This window comes from Felis catus, chromosome B1 (genome assembly GCF_018350175.1).
Source record: "Felis catus isolate Fca126 chromosome B1, F.catus_Fca126_mat1.0, whole genome shotgun sequence".
Lineage (NCBI taxonomy): Eukaryota > Metazoa > Chordata > Mammalia > Carnivora > Felidae > Felis > Felis catus.
In genome coordinates, this window is record NC_058371.1 from 48,561,372 (window position 1) to 48,579,154 (window position 17,783).

The 17,783-nt window shown below is 48.0% G+C and overlaps 1 protein-coding gene across 4 annotated transcripts in view; it reads left to right on the forward strand.

Annotated features, from left to right (window-relative positions):
* Positions 1 to 1,889: 1,889 nt before the first annotated feature.
* Positions 1,890 to 17,783, forward strand: part of PTK2B (protein tyrosine kinase 2 beta) — a 126,170-nt gene continuing 110,276 nt past the window's right edge. The window contains exon 1 of one of the 4 annotated variants that reach the window (XM_011281538.3): positions 1,890 to 2,099. The gene's annotated coding sequence lies outside the window, so the exon portion shown is untranslated. The remainder of the gene's footprint in view (positions 2,100 to 17,783) is intronic. The other 3 variants (XM_011281539.3, XM_045055596.1, XM_011281537.3) reach the window with 3 other exon arrangements.

Genomic DNA, 17,783 nt, shown 5'->3' on the forward strand with positions numbered 1-17,783 from the left:
CATACCTATCATACCTATCAATTAAGTGGGGCATCACAATACCCTGTGAAATGGGTAGAAAAGATAGTACTTATTCCTCTACTCTCCTAGATTAGGAAATACAAGCTCAGAGAGATCAATCTGCTTCCTAAAGTCACGCCTTTCCTCTTGACTGGATCCTTCCCATGTGCAGGTTAACCTGTTCCACTAGCTACCATCTTAAACAAATGACAAAACACACAATGAGACATAGGTAGAATCTTTTAAGAACATTTATACAGAATTCTAGGCTCTGGGAAGCATTTCTGATAGGTTTTTTACTAATACTGCATACAACACAGGCAGTGTATCCAACCCAGGGAGTTTCCCAAGGTCCTCTTAATAAATAAAACCTATGATTGTACGGTGCTAGGAGCTAGGTTTCAGAGCTTAAAAAAAAAAAAAAAAAAAAAAAACTCTGAAGAATTCAACATGCTCCAAAAAGTTTGAATATCTGAAAATTTCTCAAATTACAGCCCAGCCAGATTGTAGGTTATGGATTTGGCCACATGATGGCAGCATACACAAACTCACCTTTTCTTAAACCTATTTGGATTAGTTTTGTTCCTTCGTTCCCATTGCCTCCCGCCCAACACAGACCCTCAACTGCTAATGCAAGTATGTAACCTTCACATCATTCAACATTCATCTCCTCATTCCTGTGCACAAGAAGACAGAAGGGCCCCCCCATTTTCCGAAGCCCTCTAAAACCTGCAGTGGCGTCCAGGAGTCAGCTGATCACACTTTGAGAGATATTTGACATTCTGGCTTTGTGGCCTTGGACAAGTTAAGGAATCTAAGCCTTGGTTTTCTTTTCAGAAAGTGGGGGAAATTAAATGAAATCACGTAAACTGAAAGCTTTCTTAGCAACAGTGGTTGGTGTTGAAACTTGCTCACCAAATGCTAGATTTTCCTTTTGTTCTCCTGGGGTGGCTAATCCATTGAGTTTGGGGTTACGGGTGAGGGAGTGTCAGGGGGGTCACCGTGTGTGCCAGGCTGTCACCTATGGCTGCACAACTCCGGGGGCCACCATCTTCAGAGACGACCCTGTGAATAGTATCTTCTAGAACTCCGGGAGATCCTAATTCTTCACAGGACACAGGATGAAGAAGTTTGGGGCAGGGGCTCTGGAGAGGAGCTTTGAGGTTGTGGGGGACATAGAGGACACACCAGCTTTGCGACCTTATGCTAAGTCCAGTTCACCTCCTCCTACTCAAGGGAAAGTCAGGAATTTTTCTAGCAATAGGGGAAAAAGGGTTTCTAAGTGCCCTTGAGTCACTGTCTTGAATTTCACTGCCCTGCTGGCCTGAGTATAGAGGTGAACCAGCCTCTTTGTTTGGGCAGCCAAGTTAGCTGATATGGAGATGGGGCCAGGTAAAGGCTGCCCAGCTTCTGTGACAATTCTTGTGCTGCCCCTGGTCCTGCCCTCTCACAGCACAAGCACCTGGATCAGTTCTGCCAAAGCCCCTGGCAATATTCACCTGATCCCAGTGTCCCATCAAGGGGCTGGGGCCGCTGTAGAAGTAGGGGGGAGAGGGGGAAGCCCCGGAGGGTCACAGATGCTGAGATTATGGGAGGCAGGTAACAGCCTCCCACTAGGAGCCTAGAGAGGAAACACCAACGTCTAAACGTGGCCTCCAAAAGCCGGCCTGTGGAGTAGGAAGAGGGAGGGGTGGTAGAAATTCAGAGGGGTCAGCCGCTCACAGGGCACGCAACAGCAGAAGACCCCTTCTGGGGTTGGGAGAGGGCTGCCCAGGTGGGCACGTGCAGCTCAGGGAATTGGTGGTGGCGTCTACTTCAGGGTTTATGGTAAGAGGCTGGAGCAGGCACACACTCAGCACCACAGACAACACACCCCACCCTTTAAGGAAGTGAGGAGGAGAGCAGCAGGGGTGTGGTTAACTAGGAGGAGGAGAGGGGAAAACACAAACCTGTCAGCCCTGTTACTCAGCGGAGGCCTCCGGAGCCACCGCGGATCCCTTACCTGCCGCAGCCCCTGGACCCACCTGTACCTGCCGCCGCGCAACCCGCGCCTCACCTGGCGGAGCCGAGGAGCCGTCGGAGTCGGCGCTTCTCTCGGTGTGAGTCCCCTCCCGCGATCCGGGCTGAGCGCCCAGCCAGAAGTTGGAGGCTGGACGGGGTGGCAGGGGGTGGCAGGGGGTGATTCCGAGACCGGGGGTACCTGGACCGGCCTGAGAGTTCCTGAAAAAGGAACTCAGGAGTCGGAGCTGCTGGTGCACCGCATGCCCGGGCTCACTAGCCCTCCCCAGGGGTAGAGGGATTCTATTTTTGGAGTTAATTTGAGACAGAAGGGTGTTTCTCCCTCTTTGTCCTCGTTAAGTATTCGTGGAGGGGAGGCGTGGGGGGGGGGGTGGGTTGCAGATGATGAGAAGGCACCAAAGGGCCACCTGCCTCTAAAGGTTAGACCAGAGAGCAACAGACCAGGGCTTTCAGAATCTGGTCACAGGTGCTGCCTCAGAGCCCCTCCCTGCGTCCTGCCCTCTCCCCTCTCCCCATTCCCTTCAGCACCCCCACCCTGGTCCTATTCCCATGCCCTTCCCACTGCTCTGGCATGGACTTCCTGCCCCCCTAGAGGGCATCTGCTAAATCGAACCCTGACTGGAAGCAAGCTGGGAGGGCTCTGAGAGGGGAATAGAGGCAGAACTCCAGGGTGTGTGTGTGTGTGTGTGTGTGTGTGTGTGTGTGTGTGTGTGTACTAAAGTTAGCACTCCCTGCACACTGGTTCTTTGTGAAACTACCTTCTAAAGGCCATGAAAGGGTTAAGTTCTGTGCTGCCTTCTCCTGCTGTCAGGCTGTGCGTGGGCAAAGCCTTGGGTGGGTGAACAAGGAACATATGGGTGATGTTCTGAGCCCACCGAGCCCCACCACCTGCCCTAACCCTCAGCCATCTGACACTGGCATCTCCCCACACCCCAAATGTGGGGCTTAATCCAATTAGACTCTTTTAAAAGGGCCAGGGGGAGAAGGGAAGCAGAGTTTGGACACAGAGGGGGCATGTGCCAGGAGGGTTTGGGAACCCAGGAGGAAGTTTCTGCTGACCTGTAGCTAGACCTGAGCCCACAGGGACAGTTGGTCTGGAACGATCAGGTAAGGGACATAAGCAGGCGCTCTCTCCTCACCTGAGTCCCGGCCAGGAAATGCTGTTGGGGAGCTAAGCCCCAGCTTTTCACAACTCTGAGGGAGGGAGAGGAGGCAGAGATGAAAAAGTGAGTAAAGATGGAAGGGAAGGAGGAAGCAGTCACATTCAAGAGATGCAGCTCTGCCTGAACATTCTTCATTCATTCATTCATTCATTCATTCAATAAGCATCTGCTGAACTTCCCACCTGAGGTCACATGCTGGTGCTGGGCGTGGGGAGACACGGGTGCATGTGACCCGCCCCTGCTCCCTGGGGCATGCTGCAATGGGAAGGGGCAGTGGTCACGGAGTCAGGGAAGACTTCCCGGCAGAAGTGACTCTAGGTGGAGACGCTAAGGATCCACAGGAATTAGCCAGATAGCGGGAGAGAGGGAAAAAGACCCGCACAAAGCACAGTTAGGGCTAAGACCTGAGGCCAGAAGCAGCATGACACATTCAGGAAACTGAAAGCAGTGCAGTGTGTTCTGAGCATGGAGAATGCAGGGGCGAGGTGAAGCTGGAGAGGTAAGTAGAGACAGCTCCAGAAGGGCCTGCTCAGGCTGCCATGGCAACTCGTGTTGGAGCAACGCTTGGGACCTAGAGCCAGGCGGGAGACTTCCCGGCATGCCTCTGACTCTAGGGTGGGGTTGCTAGATTTAGCAAATAAAAACACAGGACACTCAGATTTGAATTTCAGAGAAGCAATTAATCTTTTTCTAGTATAAGTATATCCCGTGCAATATTGGGACATACTTAGACTCAGACGTTATTTATTGTTTCTCTGAAATTGAAATGTAACCGGGTATCTGGTGTTTTATCTGGCAACACTTCTCTACAAGAAGGCTGAAGACGCTACCATGCTGGGGATAGGCAGGTGCCAGGAGAACAGTCTCAGGGCACATTTATCTTGTAACCAATCCTCCTGGATTCCAGTTTGGGACTCCTTCACTGACTGACTGTGTTATTTCTTCCTCTGGTTTTTAAAATGTTTATTTATTTGGGAGGGGGACAGAGAGAGGGAGAGGGAGAGAGAGAGAATCCCAAGCAGGCTCCACACTGTCAGCACAGAGCCCGACACGGGGCTTGAACCATGAGATCATGACCTGAGCTGAAATCAGGAGTCAGAAGCTTAACCGATTGAGCCACCCAGGTGCCCCTGACCGTGTTATTTTTTAAAAACAAAAACAAAAACAAAAACAAAAACAACTTGGTCCACGTGTTTATCTACACAGCTGAGGGACAATGATGCCTCAGAAAGAAATTGGGCTTTGGAGCCTGACGGACCTGGATTCAAATCCAAACTTGGCTGCTTGCCCACTATGAGGCTCCGCACAGACCACTTAGCCCCAGTATCTCTTTTCTGAAAGAATACAGGGCATACTTGGTTGTCCAGGCTGTTGAGAGGATCAGTGATAATGCATGTAGTTGCCTAGTGAGTGCTAAGGAAAAAGTGGCAGATACTAATTTTTGTAACACCTCCATGGGGATGACCAAAGTGGTATCCACCAAGTACTTGGGGCTCATTGACTTCTGTTTATATTTACCGAGCACTCCGAGATCCCAGGGGAAATAATGTGGTAGGGTCCTGCTTCTAGTGAGAGAGTGGGTTAGCTCCTGGGCAGAGAGGGAGAGCTCAAATTGGCTTTTGTTTTTCCAGCTTTGCCATTGCCTTCGAGTATGACCGGCTGCTAGGGGAGAAGATCCCCAGCTCTCCTCTTGGAGGAAAGTGGGTGGGGAGAGGCAGTGGCTCAGGGCAGAATTAACTGAAGGGAAATGTGAATGAATTAAAAGAGAGAATCCACATAAAACACCTAGCACAGCGCCTGACACAAACAAATGCCCTATAAAATGTGGCTGCCCTTATTCCCATTTTTACAAGTAGCTTATTAGAAAAATAGCTTTCAGGGGTGGATGAAGAAAGGGCGCCTTGTGAACCATGTTTGGACTTTAACAGGGGCATTTGTGAAAGCAAACTAGGGGCCTCCGAAAAGGGAACCCAGAGGGAGTTAAGAATTTGTTAAGAGAAAGAGGAAATGGAAATTGTGTTCCCCTTGTGGGAACCGCTGAGTGAAAAATGGCCCCTCTTTCCAATGGCTAAGCCTCCCCATCCCCATGCCCAGTGATAGGCCTTTTGTCCCCAGCTCTTTAGAGCAGCATTTGCCAAACAGTGTTCAGAGAAACTCTATGCCATGAGATAGTTATGGGTGTTCCATTAGGGAAATGTTCAAATGAGCTGGCTCTCACAGATTTGTCATGCAAATTTGCACAGTCAAGGTTATGATAAGTCCTGCAGAAAAAAGACTCCTGTATCACTGGGCCTACTAGCATTCTGTAAATTTGACTATAGAACTCTGGCAGGGGTGTAGGGAAACCTATTATTGTTTCATAGGAAATAACATTTCATATCTAGTGACAGTTCATGCGGGTACAGTTCTGGGACCAAGCAGGTCTTTCAGAGGACATTATTCATCCCATAACTCTATCAGGGAGGGATCTAATTTATTGTAGACTCAGCGGTGTCCAACTTACAGAAGATCTTCAGGGACTGAGCACTTATGTAGAGCTGTCCCTGCACCACATATCCCCCGTGGACAGAAACCCCTACTCGTGTCAACCAAAATCTTACTGCAACTTACCCCCATTTCCCATTGTTCACAGAGAACCCTGGGGAAAGTATGGCTCTGAGCAAGTAGCCCTCCATTCTGATGGCAGTAGCTCAGTGCCCTGAATATGGCTAAGACAGGCACAGTTGGTGCGGGAAGGGAAGGAAGGGAGCATACCTGGGTAGACCCCAAGCGGTAGGTCTCCCAGCCTGTAAATTTCCCCCTGCCCAGGAGTGGCCTTGCGGCCTTGGCCTCCCAGAGGAATGGGGCTCTCGGGTGGTCACACATGGGTGGCTGGAGATACCCAACTGCTGGCATGTTCAGGGCTGCAAGGGTGGTGATGAAGAGAAGTCCTTGCTGGCTCAGTGACTGAGGGTTTCTCCTAGACTCTGGGTCATTTCTAGGGTAGAGGGGGAGGAGCAAGAATAGTGGCCTCCGCAATGCTAACATGGCTGGTAGTCCTATGGTCAAGTGCAAAAGCTTGGAGTCAGTCAGCCAAGCTTCCAGCTCCAGTTCCTGGACTTGCTGCTTGACATTAGGCAAGTCACGTAGCCTTGTCCTCCTCATCTATAAGACAGGTGAGAAAGGAGGCAGGCAGTTGGAGGAGAGGGGCTGGGGTAATAGGCATTTATCAACTTACATGGCCTATTTCAATATTTTAACATCCCTTTTGCCTCAACTGCACATAAAAGAAATCCCGTCCTTCGGGGCGCCTGAGTGTCTCAGTCGGTTAAGCATCCGACTCTTGATTTCTGCTCAAGTCGTGATCTCACGGTTCGTGGGTTCAAGGCCCGCATCGGGCTCTGTGCTGACAGCTTGGAGCCTGCTTGGGATTCTCTGTCTCTGTATCTGCCCCTCCCCTCCTTGCTCTCTCTCAAAATAAAAATAAATAAATTTAAAAATAAAATTCAGCCCTTCAACAGGCACGCAGTAGGCATTGAATAAGTATGGCTCTCCTTATCATTCTACTTTTATACTTAGGGTTCACCTGAGCTGGTGGGGAAGCACCTGAGGGAAAAGGCCATCTTCTGAGGGCTGGCACCCATGGCTTCTTGCGTGTGCTGTCTCACTGACCTGCATCACATCTCCAACAGTTTTTGCGTCTTGCCTCCCACTGCACACCCAATTCCCCATGCTTGATGAACAGCCTGGGCCTAATTAGCTATTTAACCATTAAAGAGACTTTCTACTACTGCCCATCAGACAATGGAGTCTGAATGGTCACTTGAGGTGTTGAACAAGCTGACAAGCTTCATGAGCTAGTGGCTTCACTCTCTTGGGGTTCTCAGCGTCCTGTGCAAAGCTCTGAGCTGTGTGAAGGCGTGGCTGTGGGGGAGGGGACCGTTTTTTGAGTCACTCTGCTGTTTCCCAAGGTATAATTATTACTCATGATGACAGTTTGATTAAGAGAGCAGGCTGGAGGCTGCAAATTCCGATGCCCTTTTTACCTAGACACAATGGATGGATTGGTGGGAACACAGGGGTGGTTCCAGGTGGGCTATGGGTGGGCGGCAAGAAAGGACACTCCCCTGGTCAACATGATTAGAACTAACACCAACTACCGCCAACATCCATGGAAGGGTGATCCTTCCCCATTTCTCTCTTGGGGACTGCTCACTAACATCTTCCTGCCAGTGCCCTTCTTGCCTTTTATGTCTTTAAATCCACCTGCAAAGAATCTGGCCACATCACTCACTAGCTGGGGCCTCACAGGAACATACCTCTCCCGGTGTTTAGAACTTGACACTGGGTTTAATTGTTATCTCATGAGCCAGTCTCCCTTTCAGTTAGGCCAATTCTCCCAACACCTTTGAGGGCACAGGACCACCGGTCCCCTTTCCTGTGCCCCTTTTTCTGAGGGTCTTTTTCTGAGGGTCTGCCCACCGCCTGGATCTCTCAGACTCTCCCAGCTGATGCATCCCCACTGGGACAACTGAGGACCCTGGAGGTTCCTTGCAAGCCTTCTGGGAATTGTCTCCCCCACCCCCTCCAAGAGTTTGGGCTTTGTTTGCTCTTGGGGGATGGGAAGGGGCAGGGGTCTGTTTCCCACCAGTGAGAGAACAGCCCCTCTGGTCCTGGCCACTGGAACATCACATCTTCTGGTTTCTAAATGATGTAATTTGCCCCGCCCCCTACTTCCTCCCTAGCCTCAAGCACATCTCTGTTCTCCAGGAGCTTTTGCAATGGGAACCCAGCTCCTCTCTTGGGGTGTGGGTTTACACTCTCCCACACCTGTTCCTGCTCCAGGCAGGTTAGCAGAGATCTGACACTCCAGCATCTCAGAAGGCGCCCTTATCAGCAGCCGGTTACCTTCCCTCCTCTATTTTCACAAACACGGGCTACCAATGTACAGTGATGTGAACCTAGGCAGTCATAAGTGACTTGAGTTCCCAAGCCCCTCGTGCAGGCAAGTTGGGAGGCCAGGTTAGCGGACGGCTGATCAGAAATGAAAACAAGACACGGCTCCAGTTTAGATCCTGCCATTTGCTAGCAATGTAACTTTGGAGGGGGAGGGTGGTCTCTTCAGTCTTGCAGACCTCCCTTTTCTCACTTAAAAATGATGAAGAAGTACAGCGTCCTTGATTAGATCCTTGAGAGAAATCCTTGACTTGTGTGGAAATGCCCTGGAAAGCACCGTAGGCACTCTACCTAGAAAGATGAAGAGTTGTGGGTTAGAGCCTTGACTCTGTCACTTTCTACCTGTGTGGCATTGCCACACAGAGACTTAGTTTTCTCATTTGCAACTTGTTCTAGATATTTGTTTCCTTTTTCTCCCCTCCTCACCTCCTCGACTCTCAGGGCCAGTCTTTCTTTCCTTTTCTTTTTTAAATGTTTATTTATTTTTGAGAGAGAGAGAGAGAGAGAGAGAATGCATGAGCAGGGGAGGAGCAGAGAGAGATGGGGGACAGAGGATCCGAAGCGAGCTCTGTGCTGACAGCAGTGAGCCCAATGTGGGGCTCGTACTCACGAACCATAAGATCATGACCTGAGCCGAACTGACTGAGTCACTCGGGTGCCCCACGGTCAGTCTTTCTTTACAGGTGAGGGACTGTGTCTGTTCTCAGTGAGTTTACAGACTGGTTGAGGAGGTGGTAAATAAAGATACGTAACTGTAAGACAAGATGGGGACTTGCAGTGCCATAAAAGGCACCCATAAAGTTTGATGATGTCAGAGGATAGAGAGATTATTCTGTCTGGGGAGTCCAGGGATGCTTCCTGGAGGAAGTGGAATTGGAAAAGCTCAGAAAGGATGGGTAGGGTCTGGCCGCAGAAACTTGGGATGGTGCTTGTGGATAAAGAAGAGAGTAAATAAAAGCAGGGAAGTGGGAAGGCCTAGTCTGAATGACTCACTTTGGGTGGAGCCGAGGCTGTCAAAGGGCAATAAAGATAAGGGCGGAAAGTAAGATAAGGCTTCAACCTGGTGGCTGAAAAGTTTGAACATTACTCTGAAGGCTGCAGGGAGCCTTTGGACTTTATGCTGAAGGCTGTAAAGAGCTGTGGAGATGTCAACTTGGGTGAAGGGGGCCCTGATCAAATTTGGGCAGTAGCAAGTAAAAAGGATCCGAGAAAAGAGAGCTTGACATTTCAGGAGGAGCAGCTATGATATGTTACAATAATTCATGTCTTAAGAGTCTGGATAAATTCAGGATGATATGGGGGTCCTGGAGATATCTGCTAGTCAATTGGAGGCTTCTCCATTCTCCGAGTTGAAATTGGTCCTTAGTTGAATGGGAAAGCTGTAGGGTTCATGGGAACATCAAATTGTTTACGTTATACCCAGAATTTGCCATTCTCCTTAATCCCCTCCTTCTTCCACACTTTTGATTCACAGATAAGCCCTTTCCCACAGCCTTCATTTTTTGCTATGTATGCGCTAAGTGTCAGCTTGTCTCCAGGTTTAATGGCAACCTCCTTGAGAGTCAGTGAGCAACTTGCACTTAGATCTGCTGCCCCTCCATCCACCCTCATCAGTTCATGTGACTCCAGGGCTCTACTTCCAGCCAGGCCCTCCTCCCTTCAGCCCCCCACTTCCAACAGTCTATAAGACATTTCCACTTGAGTAATTCATCTTAAATGCTACATGTAGGAAACCAAGTTCATCAGTTTCTCAAACAAAACCATCTCTTCCTCCAGGCGTCTTTCCTGTTCATGTAGTGGTCTTTCTCCTAGAGTCCCAAGTCAGAAACCTTGAAGTTCTCTTCCCTTTCTCCTCTTTGCTTTTCTCTGCTCGTATCTTACCTATCCCTAATCCTGCAGATTCCTCCTTTATGACTCTCATTTCTGTCTTCTCTTCCCCCACCCCCCTGCAGCACCGCTCTAGTCCAGGCCACGCTGATTAGCTAATATCCCCTAATATTATCTAGGAGCCTCTGTCTTTCCTTCTTCCAGTTCCCTCAGAAGCTCCCATGACCCTAGACAAATCCAGATCCCTTAAATTTAGTCTTCAGTGCCATCCATTATCCGGCCTTTGTCTACCCTTCTAGCTCCCCCATACTTTCCATGCTAAGCTCTTCACCCTAACTAGCCTGATCTGCTCACTGGTCCCCATCAAACATTTGCTCAAGTCCTGGTCCTGCCCGAAGCCCTGCCCACCTTCCCAACTCTGACAGAGCTTCTTTGCCTCCTCTGATCTGCCAGAATTTATTAGCCCATCCCAGTGTGAAATTCTTTGGGGGCAGAGAGGTGCTTTTCATTTTGATCTCCTTCTTAATTGACTCAAGTCCCAAAGAGTGGAGATTCCATTTCCCTTCTTCCCTACACACTGATGCCTGGCTCACTGGGCCAGATGTGGATCTGCCTCATTCCCTGTGCTGGCATCTCAGCTGCCAATGGCAACAGAGCAGGAACCTCATTCTCCCCAGGTGTCAGGTTGTGCTCTTTGTCTCTTTGGATTTGTGGAGGTTTCCTCAAGCCCTGGGACAGGAAGTCAGAGATTTGGAGCAGAAGCTCCATAATCTCTTTATAAGATACTCCTGTGTCTCTCTAATCCCTGGATCCTTGCCTTTGTCTTTTCCCTCATCCTCCTGCTTATTGAGCTCATTTGAACCAGACTGAAGGACAGGAGAAAGACAGGGTATAGGAAAAAATGCAGGGAACCTGGTAGAGGGGAAACTGCTTTGGGAATATGGAAGAGAGATTTGCAAGGCAGAGGTTGGCGGTTTTTAGTAACCCGGACTTAAGCCTGAATGTGCACAGGCATAGGGTTTGCCATGGTAACTGCACTCAGAGCTTTCTGGATCCTGCAGTCCCAAGATTTGAAAATCCTGAGTACACATTGGCTCCTTTATCTCCAGAGAGTGGCCCTCCATTGGCCCCAGTGTACCTCTGAGCCCTCTCCCTCTTTCTCCTCCTGACTCTCTATGTAGAAAAACTCTTCCTGCTCCCGTTTGCTAAACACTTAGCCTCCAACCTGTGTTCACTCCCAGGGAAAGGCATGAGGGGCAGAGAGAACCCCACCCTGAGAATGGGAGCCCTGGGTCTGGTCAGTGGCTGCTCTGTCACTGTCCCTCCACATGATCTTAGATGAGTCACCTGGGTAAGCCTGTTCAAGTTTCAGGGTTTTCATTTGTACATACAATAAGGTTTGGGGACTTGTTAACAAGTGGACAGTTTTCCTCAAAACGGATCTTAGGCAAAAGCTCAGTACGTAAACCAGGTAAAAACAGACCCTCCCAGGGTTGAAGCAGGGAGGCAGGTGCCTGCTGGACCTTAAGCTCTTCCACAGTGGTCCCTGGGTGGTCTCTGGGCCCTCCATGCATCTCTTGGGGCCTGGGTCATCTTGGATCCTTTCCAGGCCTCCAGTTCTGGAGATCCTTATTGTTTGTGTGTGGTGGGGGCTGGAGAATGGGTCTGGATTCAAGTGGATTCTGTAAATAATCATCTCAAAGTAAGGAATCCAGCCTGGGGTAGGGCATGTGTATGTGTTGGGGTAGCAGGGTACTGTATGCAGAACTGTCGAGAGCAGATGCATAATTTCCCCCTCTGAGCCAATGCACATACATGATAACGGGAAGAAAGCACAGAATTTTCGTCTGAGCTCCCAGGAACCTACGGCACCCCCCAAATATTAGGAATGACCCGCAAGGTTTTATGATGTGTTTTACCAACTCTTCACAGAAAGTACTTCAAAATTGAGCTCCATTGCGATTCAAGCAAACTAGGCTGTAAGCTCTGTCGAGGTCAGAGCCATGCACTGAGAGTCCGTGTTATATCCTAAGGATGCAGCTGGTGCCTGACACTCAGTTGGCGTTTGATATGCACAATGTGTGCCTGAAACTGACCATCTGTGTACCTCCCAATAAGGAGGTTGTTAAAAAAAAAAAAAAGCTGATGTGAATATGTAAATGTTTTAGAGTAATATTTAATACGTTGTTTCAGTGACCTGTTTAAAATCACATCCTGTGTAAAATAATACATTGAATTAAAATATGGCTTTTCTCCAATGCCCCCTGGTACAAAACCTTTAACACTCCCCTCACATCTTTGACATCGGTATCCTTCTCACCACTGGAACCCATTTTTTGAGTCAGCAATCCACGTTCTCGCCTATACCATTGTCCCTACATTCTAAAGAGAGTTGGTTACCTCTTTTTGTTCCAGACTGTGTTTGTTTATTTTTGAAGAGCAGCTCTTATGAGACCTAATTCACACACCATAAAATTCATCCTTTTAAAATGTACATTTGGTGAATTTTGATGTATTCCCAGAGCTGTGCAGTGGACACCACTGTCTGATTGCAAAACATTTTTATCACCCCGTAAAAAACCACATACCAAAAGCAGCTGTTCCTTAATTTTCTATCTTCTCTCCCCCTGCCAGCCCCTGCAACCACTCTCTGTTTTTATGGATTTGCCTATCCTGGACATTTCACATAAATGGAGTCATGCACTAACGTGACTTTTTTTTTTTTTTTTGACTGGCTTCTTTCGCCTGGCATCACGTTTTCAAGGTTCATCCAGGTCACAGCATGTGTGCCGCCTTCACTCTTTTTTTATTGCCACATAATATTCCAGTGTATGGATATACCACATTTTGTTTACCCATTCGTTAGCTGATACACATTTGAGTTGTTTCCATTTTTTTGACCACGTTGAATAATGATGCTATGGAACATACACGTATCAGTTTTTATGTGGACGTACGTTTGCATTTCTCTTAGTTATCTACATAGGCATGGAATTTCTGGGTTGTGTGATACCTCTGTGTTTAACGTTTTGAGGAAGAATCGAACTGCTTTCCCCAGCAGCTGTAGCATGTTACATTCCCATCATTAGATGGGAGCAACGTGTCACGGCTCTAATTTTCCTGATTCTCATCAATGCTGGTTATTGTCTGTAATTTTGATTCTAGCTATTCTAGAGGGCATGATATCATGTGGTTTTCACATGTATTTCCCTATAGTGACAAATGATGTGGAGCATCTTTTCATGGACTATTGGCCCTTTGTATGCCTTCTTTGGAGAAAAGCTTAATCAAATCCTTTAGATGGTTTTTTTGTGTTTGTTTTTGCTGTTCACAATAAAACCACTTCATGCATTGCTTTTAAAAAATGATCTTTTAAGTGTTTTCTTTTTAATAACAAAATTCACACTTGTAATTGGGAGGCTATGCCCTCAAGAAAAGTTACTGAATCTATATTGTAGTACCATGCTGCCTTAAAAAAAAAAAATCAGTTAGGTGACCTTTGTAAGCCTCCTTTGGGAGGCATTGATTGAAGTGGTATCAGGCTAATACTTTTTCTCAAAGAGTATATTTTTATTCAAAATAGAATAACTGAGAGGGCAGCCCATACTGTGAAATATTCTGTTAGGGCTAGAATATGTACTTCCTCTTTTCTGACAGCTAATTTGGGAAAGGGAAGAGCTTTACCTTATATTCAAGCATATACGATACAGAAAAATAGATATATAAAAAACAGATGGATGGATGAATGGATGGATGGATGGATGAACAAATGACTTTAAGAATGAATGAATGAATGAATGAATGAATCAATTAAAGAAGGAAGAAGGAATGTAAGCTAGTGAGTCAGTCAATCAAGCAACCACACCAATCTGTCCCTCTTTATTCTCTCTCAATTCCTGCTGAGAAAACCAGCACTGGTCTTTAATTTACACTACATATAACCATATAGAAAATTATTTAAAAAACAAGTTTGCAGTTACAAGTTGGAAATACGGCACTGTATTTTCTGTTGCCTGGAATATTGTTATCACTTCCTTTAAAATGGGAGAACCTGGGGCGTCTGGTGGCTCAGTCGGTCAGACAACCGACTCTTGGCTTCTGTTTGGGTCATGATCTCATGGTTCTTGGGTTTGAGCCCCACGTAGGGTTCTGTGCTCACATTGTGGAGCCTGCTCGGGATTCTCTCTTTCCCTCTCTCTCCCTCTACCTCTGCCCTTCCCCCGTCACTCTCTCTGTCTCTCAAAATAAATAAATAAACTTTAAAAATTAAAAAAAAATGGGAGACCCAGAGAGACAATATACTGGACATGGTGGAGAAACCCAAAGATACCGTAACATGATTGCAAGATTTGACTCAGGGTTGTACTACTGGAACAGTACCTTTAGGAATGTGATTTTGTTTTATTTAATATTTATTTATTTTTGAGGGAGAGAGAGAGAGAGAGAGAGAGAGAGAGAGAGAGAGAGAGCGCTAGTGGGGGAGGGGCAGAGAGAGGGAGACAGAGGGTCCGAAGTGGGTTCTGTAATGACAGCAGAAAGTCCGACCCGGGGCTCAAACTCATGAGCCATGAGATTATGACCTGAGCTGAAGTCAGATGCTTAACCCACTGAGCCCTCCAGGCACCCCTAGGGATATGATTTTATACCAGGATTTTCTTCAGGCCTGGAGTCCACCCCTACCCTTCCTGCCAGCATGAGGACTTCAGGGTTGCTGGTGTCTTAGGCATGGGCCTGAGGCTTTTCATTCTCCTTTCTCTGGAGAACAGACTGTTCTATCCCACAAACCACACTCACCAGTGATTCATCAGCCAGTTCTACAGAGAGAGACTGCCCCTTCCATTCTTCATCTTTGGTCCTGTCTCGAGAAGACAATATGAGCTGGAGAGGAGTACTGTGGAGTTTGGGGTGAGAGTGAGGCAAGGAAAGAGGAAGGATTGCAGAAGAGAGCACAAGAATAGAAGTATGTAGTCAGACTTATGAAGAAGTGACAGAGACATGGGTGAAGGCAGGAAGGGTGGCTTTTAAAGACTCAGACCCTGGAGGGGGAATAAGTGACCGATAATACTACTCTTTAGAAAGAACTTCATGGCAGCCACAGGAGGGCAGGTTCCCATGGTGTTTACTCTGGAGTGTGCGTGCTTGGATTTGGGGTCGGGAAGCAAGGCGCAGTGAAGGCATTTGTTGCCATGTTGCCATGGCCTGAAGCTCCTGCTGCAGGGCTGGGGTGTAAAACTGCCCAGAGAGGGTGGTGGTGAGGGCTGGCCCCCAGGAAGAGCCCACTTCCTTCTCTTTTCCCCGTACATCTATGTGGGCTGGGGAGTAGGGCAGAGAGGATGGAGAGGGGCTTGGCCAGATGAGCAACAGCCATCTGTTGGGGGGAAGGTCAGAGGATGAGGCCGTGCTCAGGAATGGGGAATCTGTGAAGATGACACACACCTGGAAAGCAAGGGACACACGGGCATCTGGTTTGCCCCAATAGTACAAATAGGGTATTTCACAGGAATTATGGAACATATAGGATATTTAGGACTAGAAAAGTCTGGTGGGGGGAAAGGAACTGGGCATTGGACAGGAGCTCGCATTCCACCATCCCCGAGCACCCCTCCTCCAGAGCTCTTGGCTGTGCCATCCATCTATTGCCAGGCACATGTTATCTTGAGATAAACTTATTTTTCACAAGTACATGCCTTGCTAACGGAACGGTGGAAGGCAGAGGCCTTGTCTCGTGGCTCTCGGTCTCCCAATCATATTCCAGCAAATGTCAGGATGTGAAACCTGTACTCAGGAAACATTTGTTCAGATCTGAGGAGGTTTTCAGGAGGGAAAGTGCTAATTTAGAGACGGTCTCCAAAACCTGTGGGAATGAGGGGCATCAGAGGGATTCACATAAAAACAAAATGTGCAAAATCTCATCAGCTGCTAAGGGATGATGAGGGAGAAATGAGTGGGCAGAGGACTTCCTGATCCCAGGATGAACACACTTGGGGGAACATTCCCAGTGGAAGCAACCTAGCTCGTCCAGGGCTGCACAGAACAGCGTTTCTCAAGTGTCAGCACCATCGGAATCACCTAGGGGGCTTTTGAAAACACAGGTTACTAGATTCCAATTCTACAGTTTCTGATGCAGTGTGCCTGGCTTGGGCCCTAAGAATTTGCATTTCAGACAGTTTCACAGGTGCTGTTAATGCTGCTGGCCCAGGGAGCACACTTTGAGAACCACTCATGTGAAGCCAATTCTGTTACTTAGGGGTGTGTATGAGAACCAACTTCTGTCTGCAGTCAGAGTCAGGCAGCTGTTTCTTCCTCTTTAAGTTTTGTTTTGCTTTGTTCTTAATTCTACAAAAATGGTTTCATGCTCACCCTGGTGGAAATACCTACCATGTCTCCATGGGCTCCGCCATGAAGCCCCAACTTTTATCTTCCCAAGAACGTCTGGGGGCTTGGTGGACTTTTCTAGCCTCTGGCCTTTGTCCATGGTGTTCTCTGTCAGGATTGCCTCTCCTGGGCTTCCCAAACTCCCATCTCTCAGACCCCTTCAGGCTCTAACCTGAGCACCACCTCTGCCAGGCCCTTCTCCCCAGAGCCCTCAGTCTGGCGTCACCTTACCATCTTCCCCGTTCCCATAACCCTCTTTCTGACTCTGATAGGACTTTCCTTCCGTCTTGCTTTACCATTGGTTTTATGTGTGCCCTCTGCCTTTGTCAGTGCAAACTGCCACAACAAAATGCCATCGCTGGGTGGCTTACACAATAGACATTTATTTTCTCACAAGTCTTGGAGCCTGGAATTCTGAGATCGCGGTGCCATTTCTGGTGAACGCCCTCTTCCTGGCTTGCAGACTGCCACCATCTTGCTGTATCCTCTCATGCCCTTCTTCTGCGTGTGTGTGTGTGTGTGTGTGTGTGCGTGCAAGGAGAGAAGAGCTCTGGTTGCTCTTCCTTTTCTCATAAGGACACTAAATCTCTCAGGTTAGGGTCTACCGTTACAACATCATTTAACCTTAATTATTCCATAAAGACCCTATCTCTAGACACCATCATGTTACAGGCTAGGGCTCCAACATGTGGATTTGGGTGGGGGGGGTGTGGCTGATACATACATTCAGTCCATAACATCATCTTTCCCGATTAGACTATGAATCTTGGAAGACGCCTGAGCGCCCCTCTCAGTGGGTATTGTGGAGGAGGTGTTCAATCAGTGTGTGCTGGATTGCAGTGAAGGTCTGAAAAACAAACCAAAACAAACCGAGACGTGGTTGCTTTGGCCCTTACTGGCCTCTAGTTCTTGAAATGTGTATACAAAGGCTGAGACGATGGAGAGGAGAAGGCATTTGCTGAACCCCATCCATGGGATGACATGGCTGGGTGCCAGAGCTGTCGGTGGGCTCATCAGCCTTGAAAATAATTTGATTACTAATCTGTATCACTCAGGGAACTGCCACCCCCAGAGCTGTATTAAGAATGTTTTCCTCAGGCAAAAATGTGCTGCCTTTGGCATCCACGTCAGGCTCAGGAATTTCATTCTATGATTGATCTCCCTTTTTTCTTCTCCTTCCTGTACTTCTTCCAGATTCTCTTCCTTCCAGATCTCTCAGTTGATACACAGCCAAGCCCTTACCCTGCCCTCTTCAACACTCAAATAACCTCCAAGCATAGTTTCTTTCTCCCAAGACCGCCTTTAATTCTTGCTTTTAACCTCATTTCTCTCCAATGAAGCCATCAGGCTAATTGTGTCCCCTGACCTTAGGACTTCACAGAATCATAGAAGCTCCAAGGAACTCAGGTATATCTCTGGAAACTCCAGTTCTTTGCCATTTATCTATAGCTATTTAATGACAAG